This window comes from Sorex fumeus, unplaced genomic scaffold (assembly GCF_029834395.1).
Source record: "Sorex fumeus unplaced genomic scaffold, SorFum_2.1 ptg000141l, whole genome shotgun sequence".
Taxonomy (NCBI): domain Eukaryota; kingdom Metazoa; phylum Chordata; class Mammalia; order Eulipotyphla; family Soricidae; genus Sorex; species Sorex fumeus.
The window spans coordinates 2026979-2041795 of NW_026606198.1; the positions used below are offsets into that span (position 1 = coordinate 2026979).

At 43.5% G+C, this 14817-nt stretch overlaps 1 pseudogene; it reads right to left on the bottom strand.

Moving 5' to 3' along the window:
• Positions 1-61: 61 nt before the first annotated feature.
• Positions 62-14600, bottom strand: LOC130015915 (RAD52 motif-containing protein 1-like; annotated as a pseudogene).
• Positions 14601-14817: the final 217 nt, after the last annotated feature.

A 14817-nucleotide genomic window follows, 5' to 3' on the forward strand; every position in this document is an offset into this window, starting at 1 on the left:
CCCTGAGGGTGGGGGAGGAACAGCTTGTCCCCAGACAGGGAACACTGGTGAATCAACAGCACTAATCCAGCTGTGGTGGTCTTGGTGCTTCCTCCTCACTACTGAAATCCAAGAGACATTCTTCCTCCCCTTGGCCATCCTGCTTCCAAGAAAGGTAGCTGACCTGCAAAAGGAGCACTACTTTGGGTGAGTGGGGGTTCACAAATGTTGTCATTTCCTTTAAGCTCTTAGTCTCTCTGATTATTTATCACTCTCCTAGAGAGGGGATAGCACGGAATCAGGGACACAACATTTTCTGAAGCAGGGCTCGGGGGCCAGAAACAGTTGATTCTAGGAGACCGTTCTTAAACTGAATGAACAGCCATTTGCACTTCTTTACACCGGCCTGGGGAAATCCCCCTTTCTTGCATGGAACTCAACATAAATTCATGGAGAAAAAGGAGCAAGCTCCTTTCTAGAGGGCTGCCCTTCTAGCACTCGGAGGGAACACTTAAGATGTTCACATCAGAAAGTGACAAGGCTCTCTTGCAATACTGTAACTAGCACCCATTTTACTTTCTTCACAGTCCTTCTTCTCATCCATATCAGTTCTTATTATCTCACACTTCCAGAATATAAATTCCATGAGAAGGGGCTTCTTCCCACTCTCTAGTTGAGTAGAGAGCCCCGAATGGAGTTGGTTCCAAGAGTAGCCTCATTTAGGGCTAGTTTTCTGAATTCTTTGGCATTAGTACGAAATGTCTTCTCACCTTTCTTAGTAAGGTGGACATTGTTATCTCTTTGGGGGCCACACCTGGAGGTGTTTGACGCTGTACCTGACAGTGCTCAGGAGGCCATGCAGTGGCAGGTATCAAACCCAGGTCTCCCTCATCACAGTCCATGTTCCAGCCTGATGAACTATGTCTCAGGCTCCTAAGCTAAGTCTTTTAAGACCCAATTGTAGGTGTTGGAAGTTTTCTTGGTGGGTCTGATTTAAACTATTTTAAAAATTTCTTTGCAGGACTAGATCAATAGTTCAAAAGATTGAGCACATGCTTTGCACAAGAAAGGTTTGAATTTGATCCCTACCATCACCTGGTCCCTCGAGCACTTTGACACGTGATTATAACAAAGAGCCAGGCTGGGTAATTCCTGAGCGCTACCAAGTGTGAACCCCGCTACCTTACCCACAAATAAAATTTATTTTACAAAGGAAAGAAAAAGGCTTTCAACAAGAGGAAGAGAACCACCTTCTCTCTCACTTTCTTCCCTAACTCCCTAACTTTGGAAACAAATTTTCTGACTTTGGGCCAAGTTAATTACTTATATTCAATTCCAAATTTGTTCCCAATGATATGAATCACATTTTGCCGCCCACCGCCTCCTGCATCTCTAGAACACACACATTTAAATAGTGTATTCATATGCTCTCCTGGAAATTAGCAAATTAATTCCTAATTTGGAATACGGTGCAATTGTTGAACAGAAAGGTTCTTTCATAAAATAGTTCATAGGAGATATATATGAGATGCTGAGCTCTAGGTATGATATCATACTTGGAAAAAAATGTAACTTTTCAAATGCTGTAGCATGATGACACATAAGGCCCCACATTCCTAGACCCTGTTTAAGTGGAGTTCAAAAAGGCATTTTTCTGCATCTGGGCCCCGCAGTGGGTTACCGGCGCCCTGCCACCCCAGGGGGGGAAGGGTGCTGTCCCTCCATCTGCTCCCCCTAGAAGGCTTGGTGGCCGCCATCTTCCAGACGCCATTGGAGAGTCAGATTTGGGCCTCAGTGAGGAGACACATGGGGCCTCACAGGATGGGGGTGGAGCTTGCCCTTTCCTCCCCACCCCAGCGAGACCCCGAGTCACCTTCCACGAACGGCCTCTCTAGCTCCTGATGAAGCTGCTTAATGGCCATGATCCCAGAGACTCAGGAACAAATCTCGGAACCCAGCAGGTTTTGGCAGAAATCCCTCCAGATTTAATTGTTAAAATTTTGGAATTTCAAAATTGCGCAGCCACTGCTGTGGCAGTGCGGCATCATATGTTATTCAGAACCAGCAATAGAAAAAAAGTTGTCTACGGTTGTCTTTTTGGCAGATATGAGTGTTGGAGTAAAATCCCAAATAATAATGGTAGGTCTGGTGTCAAAATATTGAATGTAATCAAAGTAGAGAGAGAGTAATGTAGAAATCATCTGCCCCACAGGTAGGGGGAGGGTGTGGGATGGGGTATACTGGGGATTTTGGTGGTGGAGAATGGGCACTGGTGAAGGTATGGGTGTTTCATTGTATGACCGAGACTTAAACCCGAAAGTTTTGTAACTGCTCTCATGGTGATTCATTAAATAAAATTATAAAAAATGAAAAAAAAGAGTAAGGTGGAGTTCATGCCCAATTCAACCAGCGTAATCTGTGGCTGCTATTTATGTAGCAGTACTCGTACATTAAAAAAAAAAAAAAAAGGATTTCTCTGACAGAATGCAGAGGGCACTCAGAACTCTCTATTTTTCAAATAAGGGCCAGGACTTCAGGGAAACTTCAGAAATTCTCTGAAGTAAAGTTTGAGAGTTTCATATTTTTCTGGGAACGGTAGAATCGCTAACACATGGTAAAATCTTCTAAAGTCTGCTCATTATTTTGAATTACAGACATCCTGCATATTTCATCCTTGAGTTTTTCTCTTCACGTACTTGAACTAAATCATGTAGTTCTTCGGTTCTGGCATCAGTGAGCTCCTCAAAAAGCCGATATTCCACAGCTAATTTACCACTTTCTGAAATAAAGTTAACAAAGATCAATTCAAAATTATTGGCTAAAATATTCTTTCTATGAAGGTAGTACACAGTGATAGTGGGTGTGTACTTCCTTTATACATCCAATAATTTTATTTCTAAAGCATAAGATAAGAGTATTTTCCTTGTCAATGCAGACATTAAGTTTGGTTCCTTTTGCTTCTCTGTTTTGAGGTCATTCTCAAAGGTGCTCAGGGATTATACCCACTTAGTTCTTGGAGTCATTCCTGGCAATGCAGTGCTGAGCTGGAACTGAAACCTGCTTCCTGCATGCCAAGAATGTGCTCAGCCTGTTGAGCTATCTCTCCAACCCACTGCTTCTTTCATTTCTTTTTATTTGGGGTTTGTAGATCCTACCCTCTGGTACTCAGGGACTGTTCCTGGCTCTGTGCTCCCGGATGGTACTAGAGGGGACCATATGCCGTGCCAGGGATATGCAAGGCTCTGGTACCATCTTCCTAACCCCCCATTGGTTCTTAAAAGTTATTATAGTTGATAGAAATTTTACCAGATGACCACAGAAGTCTCTTTTGCTAGAAAATTGCCCAGACTGCAAGGCTGAAGTCAACCCAGGAGCTACTCGTGTAATAAATAAGGTCTCTGACAACTGAAAATTTCTGTCTCTAAGACTGCAGGGCTATAAAGCAAGGAGAGCAATTCTGTTTGTGGATTCTGTACGGATTATTCAGTTTCCTTTGGGCACAGCCGGAAATATCCATAGCACTAGAAAATTCCATAAGAGGAAAAAAATTAAAAATCTTAAATAGGGGGCTGGAGCAATAGCACAGCGGGTAGGGCGTTTGCCTTGAATGTGGCTGACCTGGGTTCGATTCCCAGCATCCCATAGGATCCCCCAAGCACCGCCAGCAGAATCACTGTGAAGGTTCACAACACATAGTTGGTTGTTAAATAGACTCACAAACACTCAATATGTCAGTGCTGAAAACCAACCCCGAACTGATTCCAGTTAAGTTTCCTCTTCAGTAGGAAAACAGTAGCAATAATTAGAATATTTCGTCCTTTAGTAAATTCTAGGTAAGTCTTTTTAAACATTTATTTTTATTATTTAATGTTTTTCTTATTTTTTTGTTTTTGTGGGTGACACCCAACGATGCAGGGTTTCCTCCTGGCTCTGCACTCAGGAACCACTCCTGGCGGTGCTAGGGGACCATATGGGATGGTGGGAACCGAACTCAGGTCAGCTGCATGCAAGGCAAACACCCCAGCCACTGTGCTATCGCTCCAGCCCCTTTCTTTCTTTCTCTTTTTAATGAATCACTGTGAGATAGAGTTACAGACTTACAAACATTCGTGATTATGTTTCAGTCATACAATGATTGAGTACCCATCCCTCCACCAGTGCCCATTGTCCACCACCAGTGTTCCCAGTATCCCTCCCATGACTCCCTCATTCCACCGCCCCTCCCCCCCATGGCAGGACTATTCCCTTTTAATCTCTCTCTTCCTTTGGGTGTTGTGGTTTGCAATATAGGCATTAAGTGGCTATCATGTTCGGTCTGTAGTTACCTGCAGCACACATCTCTCATCCCGAATGGGCCCTCCAAGCATCCTTTACTTGGTGGTCCCTTCTCTATCTGAGCTGCCTTTTCCCCCAGCATGCGAGGCCTGCTTTCGAGCTGTGGAGCAATCCTCCTGGTCCCGATCTCTACTATCCTTGGGTGTTAGTCTCCAATTCTGTTACTTTATATTCCACAAATGAGTGCAGTTCTAGGTGTTATTTACTTTTACAATATAAGGTAAGCAAAACTAAAAGTATATTTTTTCAGAAAATTGCAGCTTAGTGAGGCAGGGAGGGCGTTTGCCTTGCACATGGCTGACCTGGGTTCGATTCCCAGCATCCCATATGGTCCCCTGAGCACCGCCAGGGATAATTCCTGAGTGCAGAGCCAGGACTAACCCCTGAGCATCACTGTGTATGGCCCAAGAAAGCAAAGAAAAAAGAAAAGAAAAGAAAATTGCGGCTTAGAAATACCTTCACATATATGTTTAGAGACCTACAGCTGCATTTTAAAAAGTAGAGGGGCCAGAGTTCTATTACTATGGGTAGAACATTTGCCCTGCATGCATACAACGCAGGTTCAGTCCCTGGCACCCCATGTGGTTTCCCGAGTCCTGCTAGAAGTGGTACCTGAGCACATAGCTAGGAGTAAGCCCTAAGCGTCAGCAGGTGTGGCCCAAAAACCAAGAAAAGAAAAGAAAAAAATGGACAGAACTAGTACTTAAACAGAGGATTCTGAAGTTTAGAACCACTATTCTCTTCTGCTTTATTGACAAACAATTGAGAAAGAAGAATTGGATCAAATATTCTCTCTACAGTCTAAACTATTCTACATTTATACATTGGGGGTAATATTTGCTGTAATTATTTTTCACAGATTTCACAAAGAACAAATTTGTGACTACTCTGTAAAGCATCTAGAAAATAGAGGAATAGGAAGTACTTATATTTCCATTATTTCTCAAAATCAATTTATTTGCTCTTCAAGTAAGAAAACTGCAGGACTTCAAGACAACCTACAAAAGTCTTACCTAAACCACAATGAGCAGTTTCTGAAATGCATCTGACACAGTCTTTTGAATAGCAAACTTCTGAGTGGTCTTCCTTTTCGTAAGGAATGATAATGATCCTAAATCCAACCAAAACAAATGGATTTACTATGCCAACCTCTAGAATTGATTTTTATGACCTCTGAAAGGGGAACTGGGGCTGGAGCTCTAGTACAGCAGGTAGGGCGTTTGCCTTGCATGCAGCTGACCTGGGTTCGAACCCCCGCATCTCATGTGGACCTCCCAGCACTGCCAGAAGTAATTTCTGAGTGTAGAACAAGGAGTAACCCCTGAACATCGCTGGGAGTAACCGAGAAGATAAAAAGGTTATAAAAATAAAAACAAAAATAAAAAAATAAAAAAGAGAACTACATCACGATCTTAATGAGTAAGGGAAGGTACCACGCAAGGCTATGTCTCAAAGGTTCTCTGGTAGGTATATTCTGTCAGGGCTATTACCATACATTTTTGCTGTCTGATCTATTCTGGACATTCGTAAACAGGTAAACTCGAAGGGAATTAGTCAAGACCATGGCACAAATCTCATACTGATTATGTATTTCAAATGGGCAAATTGAAGCTAGACACCTATAGACTCCTCTACTATACACTAGGAACTTGACATACCTCACACCACTAATAATCCAAGAGTATCACTAAACATTTGATGGGATTTAAAGTAGAAGGCTACCAGTCATACAGGGACATATATTTTTACAGATGTGTGTATATATAGGAGTGTATATATACACACACAAACACACACACAAACAAACAAGGCTCAACCTTTAACAACATGTCAGTAACCTCTTATTGAAGGGCTTAATGGTCCCTGGGGGAAGTAGAACAATCTTCACATACTTTCCTCTAAGGAAACTTTTTTGGAGTATTTTCAGTAGTTGATTCAGAACACAATACAAAATAAATTCTTTCGGTTCTGCTTTGGGGCAGGGGTTCAGGTTCGAGATGGAAACATACAAAATATGGTGGTAAGAAGGTGTACTGGTGGTGGGATTGGCGTTTGAATATTAAATGTAATCAAATATTTTGATTTTAGCACAGAGGTAGGGCGTTCGCCTTACAAGCGGCCAACATGGCCGACCCGAGTTCGATTCCTCCGCCCCTCTCGGAGAGCCCGGCAAGCTACCGAGAGTATTCGATATGCCAAACACAGTAACAACAAAGTCTCCAATGGAGACGTTACTGGGCCCGCTCGAGCAAATCAACGATCAATGGGAGGGCCTTTACCTTTTACCTTATAATAATAAGTTACTTTATAATAATCACTGTATCACTGTCATCCCGTTGTTTATCAATTTACTCGAGTGGGGGCCAGTAACGTCTCTATTCCTTCCAGTGATGAGATTTTAGCAGCTTCTTCCAATGATTGGAGCACTTTCAGGATAAGGGGAATGAGACTTGTTGGTATTACTGTTTTCGGTATATCGAATATGTCACAGGGAGTCCCCAGCCTCTGCCCGTGTGGGTAGGATACTCTCAGTAGCTTGATGGGCTCTCCAAGAGGCAAATATTTATATATTTCTCTCTATGACTTGTTGCCTACTGTCTGAACTCCATCAAATATGGTGTGGCAATTATAGAAAATGGGTAGGAAGTGTCTTCTAATGTGAAAGCGCCCTGGCCTGGAGCGTGGCGGCAGTTGGGTAGTGGGACAGGAAGGACTCTCACCTGCCCCTCTCTGGAGTGCCTCGAGGAAAACAGCCTGGCATGGAGTCGATTACTTTGCAAAAATTATAGTGTTCTGGGCTTGAGCAATAGCACAGTGGATAGGGCATTTGCCTTGCAGGCGGCTGACCCAGGTTCGATTCCCAGCATCCCTTATGATCCCCTGAGCACCGCCAGGAGTAATTCCTGAGTGCAGAACCAGCAGTAACCCCTGTGCTTCACTGGGTGTGACCCAAAGAGCAAAAAAAAAAAATATTATAGTGTTCAAAGCAGACCCGAGTCACCTGGATACCGCAGCTAGGAATAACGGAATTGGATAACTGGTAATTCTAGAGCTAATATATCCCGATGGGCGCTGAGCCCATTCCCAGGGGATGAGTGCACTTCTCAGGTTAAAAACCAATCTGGTCAGCCTCCCCTTGGTTCCGGCCATGGGGAAGTGCAGGCGGCTTTGGTGATGGTGACTAGATAACCTCAGGCAGATGGCACGCCCCTACCCCCCACGGGGTGTGACAACCCATTCAAACATCTGCCCTATCACCTATCAACTTCAGGAACTTGAGGAAGATTTGGTAGTGGAAAGGATGAGCTGGTCTCTCCCTAAGATTCACCTACCAGAGTCTGTTCCAGTTCTTTCACTAACAGTGCTGCCTTTAATTTAATACCCTAAGCCTAAATGCCACAGATTCTGGGGGGAAAAACATTTTTATTTGGGTATTTCATTGTCAAAATGAAGATTTCGCTGGGATAACAGACAATTACACATGATCTGTATTTGAAAAATTACTTTGGAACAAAGAAGACTGTTACCCCCAAATAGGAGAAACACTATTCCCATCCCTATACCCCTAAGGTTCTTGGTAAGCAGACAGCTCTAAAATTGTGAAGGGTCCCCAGGTCCTTCCCCCACCAAAAAGAAAAGGTTCTGTTGGTTACTACCTAAGATTTAAACAAGTATTATTAAAAGCATCGGCCCATGGCTTTAGCAGCTTACTTAGCAAGGAGAGGGCAGTTTGTGATGTATCTGAAAATATGATGAGAGAGAGAGAGAGAAAGAGAGAGAGAGACAGAGAGAGAGAGGGAGAGAGAGAATGAATTCTTACCCACACCCCCATTCCAGTCCCCACAGAGACCTTCCAGTTTATCCAAAGTCTCCTCGGCTCTGCCAACTCCAGGGCTCTTGCCAAAGGACGACAAAACCACCTCTAAAGCACAGAAGATCTTCACGCTTTGCTTCTGAAGTGGTGCCACAATATCTTCATTTTCCCTTTCTTCAAGTTCAGAAAGATCCTGAAGCTGTTAAGAGTTCAGATTGAAGGTCCTTCTGAACATCTCAATGTAGATTTTAAAATGTTTAATTAGATGCCACTCAATGCCTCTTTCGCAAACCACAGCACCCAAAAGGAGAGAGTGAACTAAGGGAAATGCCCTGCCACAGAGGCAGGGTGGGATGGGGAGGATGGGGGGGTGGGAGGGATAGGTATTCGATCATTGTATAACTGAAACCCAAGCACAAAAATTTGTAAATCTACAAATGTACCTCATGGTGTTTCACTATAAAGTTCTAAAAAACAAAAACATATTTCTGGAAAAAAAAGTTTAATTAGAAATAAAAACGAAACTCCAGCAATCCTTGCCAACCGTTGAAGTAACCTGTGACTTCAACATTAAACAAAACTTCCCAGCCATGAACATACAGAGCACACAAGACTTGTAGAATATGGACACCACCGTCAACTCACTGAGACCTTATTGATTCTGGGGTGTGACCGGTGATCCAACACTTTCACTTAGACGACTCTCATCTATCAGGTCTGCAGGTTCTCTGAGCCTGCTGGGGTAACACCCCACAGAGCTGGGAGTCGTGCAATACTCAGGACAAAACCCAGGGCCTTGAACACGGTGGGCACAAGTTCCGCACTTGAACTCTCTCCCCGCTTCGTACCTTGACAATCCTTTTAGACCATCCATTGAAACCAAAATATTAGTTTGCCAGTTCCTGGCACTGGGAGCTGTTTAGGGCAAGTGTAGAATGTCGAACTGCTTTATGTCTGCTGAGACGAACCTAAAGACATAAGAGAGATACCCGAGATTAGGAACGACTTCCCACAGAGATCTAATTCAGCCCACCCAAGACTTCTCAGTACAAGTTTCATAAAGTGGCCGTGAAGAGCAAATCAAACAAACTTTGCTGGTTGCTGTAGTTTCAGAGCCATACTCAGCAGTAATCAGTTACTCCTAGCTCTGTGCTCCGAGATCACTCCAGGTGGTGGTTGGGGGAATCATGTGCGGCTGGGGATAGAACCAGGTTGGCAGCAAGCAAGGTCAGCCCATTAACTCCTGGCCTATTTCTTTGGTCCTTTAAACAGTTTAGGCATTAAGTTCATAGGAAGCACTAATACGTATTATTCTCAAGCCGTGATACTTTTCTGCATTATTTCCAAAATCTCTGATTAATCTGAGCGTGTCCCTGACTTCTGGTGGCAAGTGAAACTATAAGCTGTAAGATCTGCAAGATTGTAGATAAGCAAAAGAAGTAAATTGCTTCAGTGATTCTATCTAGAAGCTCTTGCTAGAAGCTCTTGCCTGTAACTATAACCTGAAAGATAGGTAAGATAGACCTGCCACCAAAGCAAGACCTCATCTACAGCACTCCTCTCTCCAAATTATTAGCCTTGCTAGAAGAGACTATAGTTTCGTTTATTTTTTGTTATACCATTTTATAAGCAACGATCACCTGCATTTCTCGAGAAATGGTCTCGTTCCTGACGTTCCATTCACGCTCAATGGGATGAACATCTCCGAATGCAACAGTTATGTGTACCTAGGTCGACAAGTCAACATGACGAATGACCTGGCACCTGACTTGCGCAGGAGAAAGAGAGTGGCTTGGAACGCCTTCAAGAATGTTGAAGAAATAGCTAAGAGGACAAAGAACCTCTGGCTCCGGGCACATCTCTTCGATTCCACTGTTCTTCCTGCATTATCATATGCCTCAGAGACCTGGGCCCTACACAAACATGATGAGAACGCTATTCGAGTCTCCCAAAGAGGAATCCAAAGAGCTATGCTTGAGTATCATGCTTCACTCAAATGAGAGAAAAAGAATCCGAAATTTCCACCTTCTTCAACGGTCAAGAATCAGGGATGCTGTCTCATTTGCCAAGGCGTCGAAAATCAGATGGGTTGGACACGTAATGAAATTTGGAGATGACTGCTGGACTAGAGCCATTACGGACTGGATTCCACGGGACATCAAAAGATCATGTGTCCGTCCACTTATGAGATGATCAGACTTCTTTATCAAGACCCTGAATGATCGATTTGAGGCTCTTCGTGTTCCTAGAATGAGCAGATGCCATTGGGCTACAATAGCACGCGATAGGGATGAATGGAGACATTGCTGGCGCCCGCTCGAGCGAATCAATGAATAACGGGATATCAAGTGACCAAGTGATCAAGATCATCTGCATAAGAGATTCTTTATAAAATACAAAATACCTGTATTCTAACTTCACTAAATACATTACTGTGGACTTCTTATATCATTAGTTCTTAAATGACAATTTTAACTTTCAGCCAATATGTACTATATGAACTTATTAATAAAAATTCAAATGCAAGGGTGGAGAGATAGTCCAATGGGCAAGGCATTTTTGCATTGCATGTGGCCAATCTGGGTATGACCCCCAGTACCCCATGTGGTGCCCCCAAGCCTACTAGAAGTGATCCCTGAGTGCAGAGTCAGAAGAAAGCCTTGAGCATTGCAAAACATAAAAGAAAAACTATTCAAACACAAATAAAAGCAGAGCAATACTAATTATTGATTTGTTTCATGTGCCTATCACTATAACCAGTTTATAAGCACCTTGAGTGCTCAAAGAATCCATATTGTATCCTTTCCTCATTCTCTGAAGCAAGAAAAGTGTGTTACTCACAAAGGCTTGATAGTTTGTTGGTTGAGAGAATAAATCAAGGAATGAGAAAAGAGAACAAAATTAGTTTCTCCAACCTAAAGCTGCCTGAGGAGAGGGAGCAATGAAGACTGATCTTTGAATGCTTACACCACAGACTGGCCTGGACCTGTAGTGACTGCAGTTTTGTCAACTTAGGAAGCTTCTGAAGGGTTCTGAGACCCTGGAGAGGAGTTACCTTAATTTTGTAACAGTTTTTTTTTATTCATTTTTTTGCTGGTAACTATGAAGAAATTCTCTGATGACTTGAGTCTTTCCTTCATTTTACATTAAGATCCCCTTTACTTTTATGTACTTATAGGAGGCCAAAGATAGACAAGAACAATGGGTGCTCTCCAAGTTATAAAAGAACCTCTCATGGAAATGGATAATTTTCAGAGATAAGGTAGTAATCCCAGCCTGTGCATGAGAAGATCAAACTAGAGTACCACCTTCACAACTACATACTGATTTACAGAATGTTGCCATTATCACTATACTGGTAATGAATCTTATGCCATAAAAATCTCAACACCATATTTATGAAACTCGCCTTCCTCCTGGGGTGCCCTCACTCATGCAAGGTCTATGCTCTGCCACTGAGTCACATCCCTGTTCCTACGAAATGGTCTTAATAGCCAATGAGAGAAAGGGGTGGGAGGAGTACCACTCATTAATTACAATGGATATAGCACTGTAGCACTGTCCTCCATTGTCCATAGATTTGCTCGAGTGGGCACCAGTAACGTTTCACAACAAATTGTGAGATTCTATTACTGTTTTTGGCATATCGAATACGTCATGGGTAGTTAGCCAGGCTTGGCAGTGGGAGCGAGATACTTTCGGTAGCTTTCGGTAGCTTGTAAAGCAAACGCTCTACCCGCTGTGCTATTGCTCCAGCCCAAAATGGATATAAGTGTATTTATTTATTTTGGGGTTTGGGGCCACACCTGGCAATGCCCAGGCTTCATCCTGGCTCTGCACTCAAGAACCCCTCCTGGTAGGTCTTAGGAGGGGATGCCAGGGATCCAACCAGTGTTAGCAAGTGGAAGCCAAGAGCTTTCCCCCTCTTTACTATCACTGTCCTCCCGTTGTCCATCGATTTGCTGGAGCAGGTCCAGTAACGTCTCCATTTTGAGACTTGTTGTTACTGTGTTTGGCATATCGAATACATCACAGATAGCTTGCCAGGCTCTACTGTGCGGGCGAGATACTCTTGGTAGCTTGCCGGGCTCTCGGAGAGGGGCGGAGGAATTTAACTCGGGTCGGCCATGTTGGCTGCGTGCAAGGCAAATGCCCTACTGCTGTGCTATCGCTCCAGCTTTTCAATTGCTATGGCCAAAAACGTTTTCAAATCCAGCTGTAATATGACCGTGAGATGGCCAGAGTCTAGCTGCAGCTTACTGTCTGCAAAGCAAATAAGGTCCATGAGACCTTGATTTCACTCCTAGGGGTTGGAGTAGGGGCTGAAGCAGGTGTTGGGTCTGCAGAGGAGCAGAAGAGTCTGTGGTCACACGAAGGGGTGTTCTCATGTCTGATCAAGTCGCAGGCAAGGACAAAAGGACGGGGAGTGAGAATGACCACAAGAGAAGCCACTTCAGGGAGCCAATCAGAGGAGGCTTAGAATTATCATGTGAAAGGCTTGGAAACCATAATTCTCATTCATATATTCAGAAGTATGGGAGGGGGTGGGGGTCTGCACGGGAAAACAGCGGAGCGGGGGACCCCTAGGTTCTAACCCCATCCCCTCCACACCCAACCCTGCTCCACCAAAATTGAACCGAACCACAGAAGAATGGAAATGGGCCAGACAAAAGAATGGGACTAAAGATGGAATTCAGGAGCTGGAGACCGTGGAGCCCCAGGAGCACCCAAAGGGAAGAATGTTTTCAGTGGGAAATGGGAACACAGGGTGGGCACCGGGAACAGTGGGCGGAAGACAGAGCGATGATGCTGGCCGTGAGTCCCTCCAGGTAGCAGAACTGTCAAGCACATATTGGACCCCCTCAAAGCCAGGTGGAGGCTGTGAACTGGGCTCTGACGCTTCCAGCTAGTCTCTTACTGCAACCAGCCTCGGAGTTTCTGCAGAAGACAGCCTGTGGGGACTCGCCGTGTGTTGCCTGGATACTGGTAGACACTGCAAGGCAGCGGGAAGCTGGGGGGGCAGGGGGTATCTGGCAGTGCAAGGTGCCCCAGCCCAGCACTGCTTCCCATGGCCCCCATCCCAGCCAAGCGCCAACCCACCTTCAGCGGAGAGGACTGGAAAAGCGGCTGCAGGTTGCAGGCCCATTGGGCTGAGTGGGCGGCGCACGCGAATACAATGTGACCACGGCCTAGAACCACGGATGGGGTGGCAGCAGCGCTGGGGAAGACCCGCACGGCATTCAGAAGGCGAAGCGGGGAAGGCTGAGGACAGAGAATGTTGCAGGGACGCCGCGGTCACCCACCGCACAGAACTAGAATTTCCTCCATCTAGAATATTTCTCTATACCCTCAAACCCAATACAGTAATACACACTTCTCTAATACTGCATACTGTTTTTCTTCTATAGTCTAAACGGAAAGTTTTTATCTATAGAACTGAGGTTGCATGAAGGTTGGTGTGGGGAGGGTGGAGAATTGGGAAAGGTCCTTGAGACATCAGTCAAAGGAATTAGTCGCTGGTGTTACGTGTGGTACTGCAAAGATGTATGCACAAAATCAATGATTTACGATACTGTAAATCCTGGTATCACAATAAAATTGACATAGTTAAAGATTTTTTAATAAGAAAGCACTGAAACAAGCTATATTTAGCATCACAATAATTTTACATACCAAAGTAATATCTGATTTCATATTAATTCTTGTAATTCCCTAGAAACGATAATATTTTTATCTAAAATATGCCTTTTCACACTTAGGACCTCACACATTTACCTCTTTGTGTTTGCATTACTGATAAGAACTTTGTAGCATTTTACTAATCACCATTTACATGGTACATGGTAAAAGACAAGTAATCATTTTTTTAAATATTCCACAAAACTCTGAAAATCTTAACTTTAACATGGCACTTTCAGAAATTTAAACTGCAGCTTAAAAATATCAACTGCGCTCAAACACATTTTCATTATTTTAAAAGATCCTACAGACAACAGTAAGCAAAATGAAAAAAAAAACGTGAGCTGCACACAGTAATGAAGTTGAATGACTGGAGAGCTTGCTCAATGGGCTGACCACATGCTTTGCATGCAGGAGGCCCATGTTTAATGCCCATCACCACCAAGTTCCCATCATCAAAAGAAGTCCCCCCGAGCACCAAGACAGGAGTATTCCCCAAGCACCAACAGATGTGGTCCCGAAACAAACAAACAAACAAACAAACAAAAAATACATACCCTATTCCCTAATCAGTATTTCTACAAGACAAGCAATATTTAAGCACATTATCAAGGTAAAAAAACCAACAGACTATACTTATCCAACTCAAACCCTTATTCATTCAGAATCACAAATTAAAATGGAAAAATGACCTCTACTCCAAACCAGAAAAAAACTCTTCAAAACAACTTTGCAGTAAAGCAGTATACATATCAGCAAGGTATTCATGAAGGCTACCTTCAATGGAAACCATCGTTTCCTTTATATTCTTTACTTTTAGAAGTTTACTGCAAAGAGACAAAAGTATATGGAAGCTGGAAGTTTACAAAGGAACTTTCTTTGTTCTATTCAAGGAAAATATAAAGAACCAGTAAAAGTAAAATTCACTTTCCAGAAAATGTTTCTAGTCATTGTAAATAATAGTAAATCCACAATTTTTAAGAGACTCTTTTCTTAAAGAATGCCCAAAC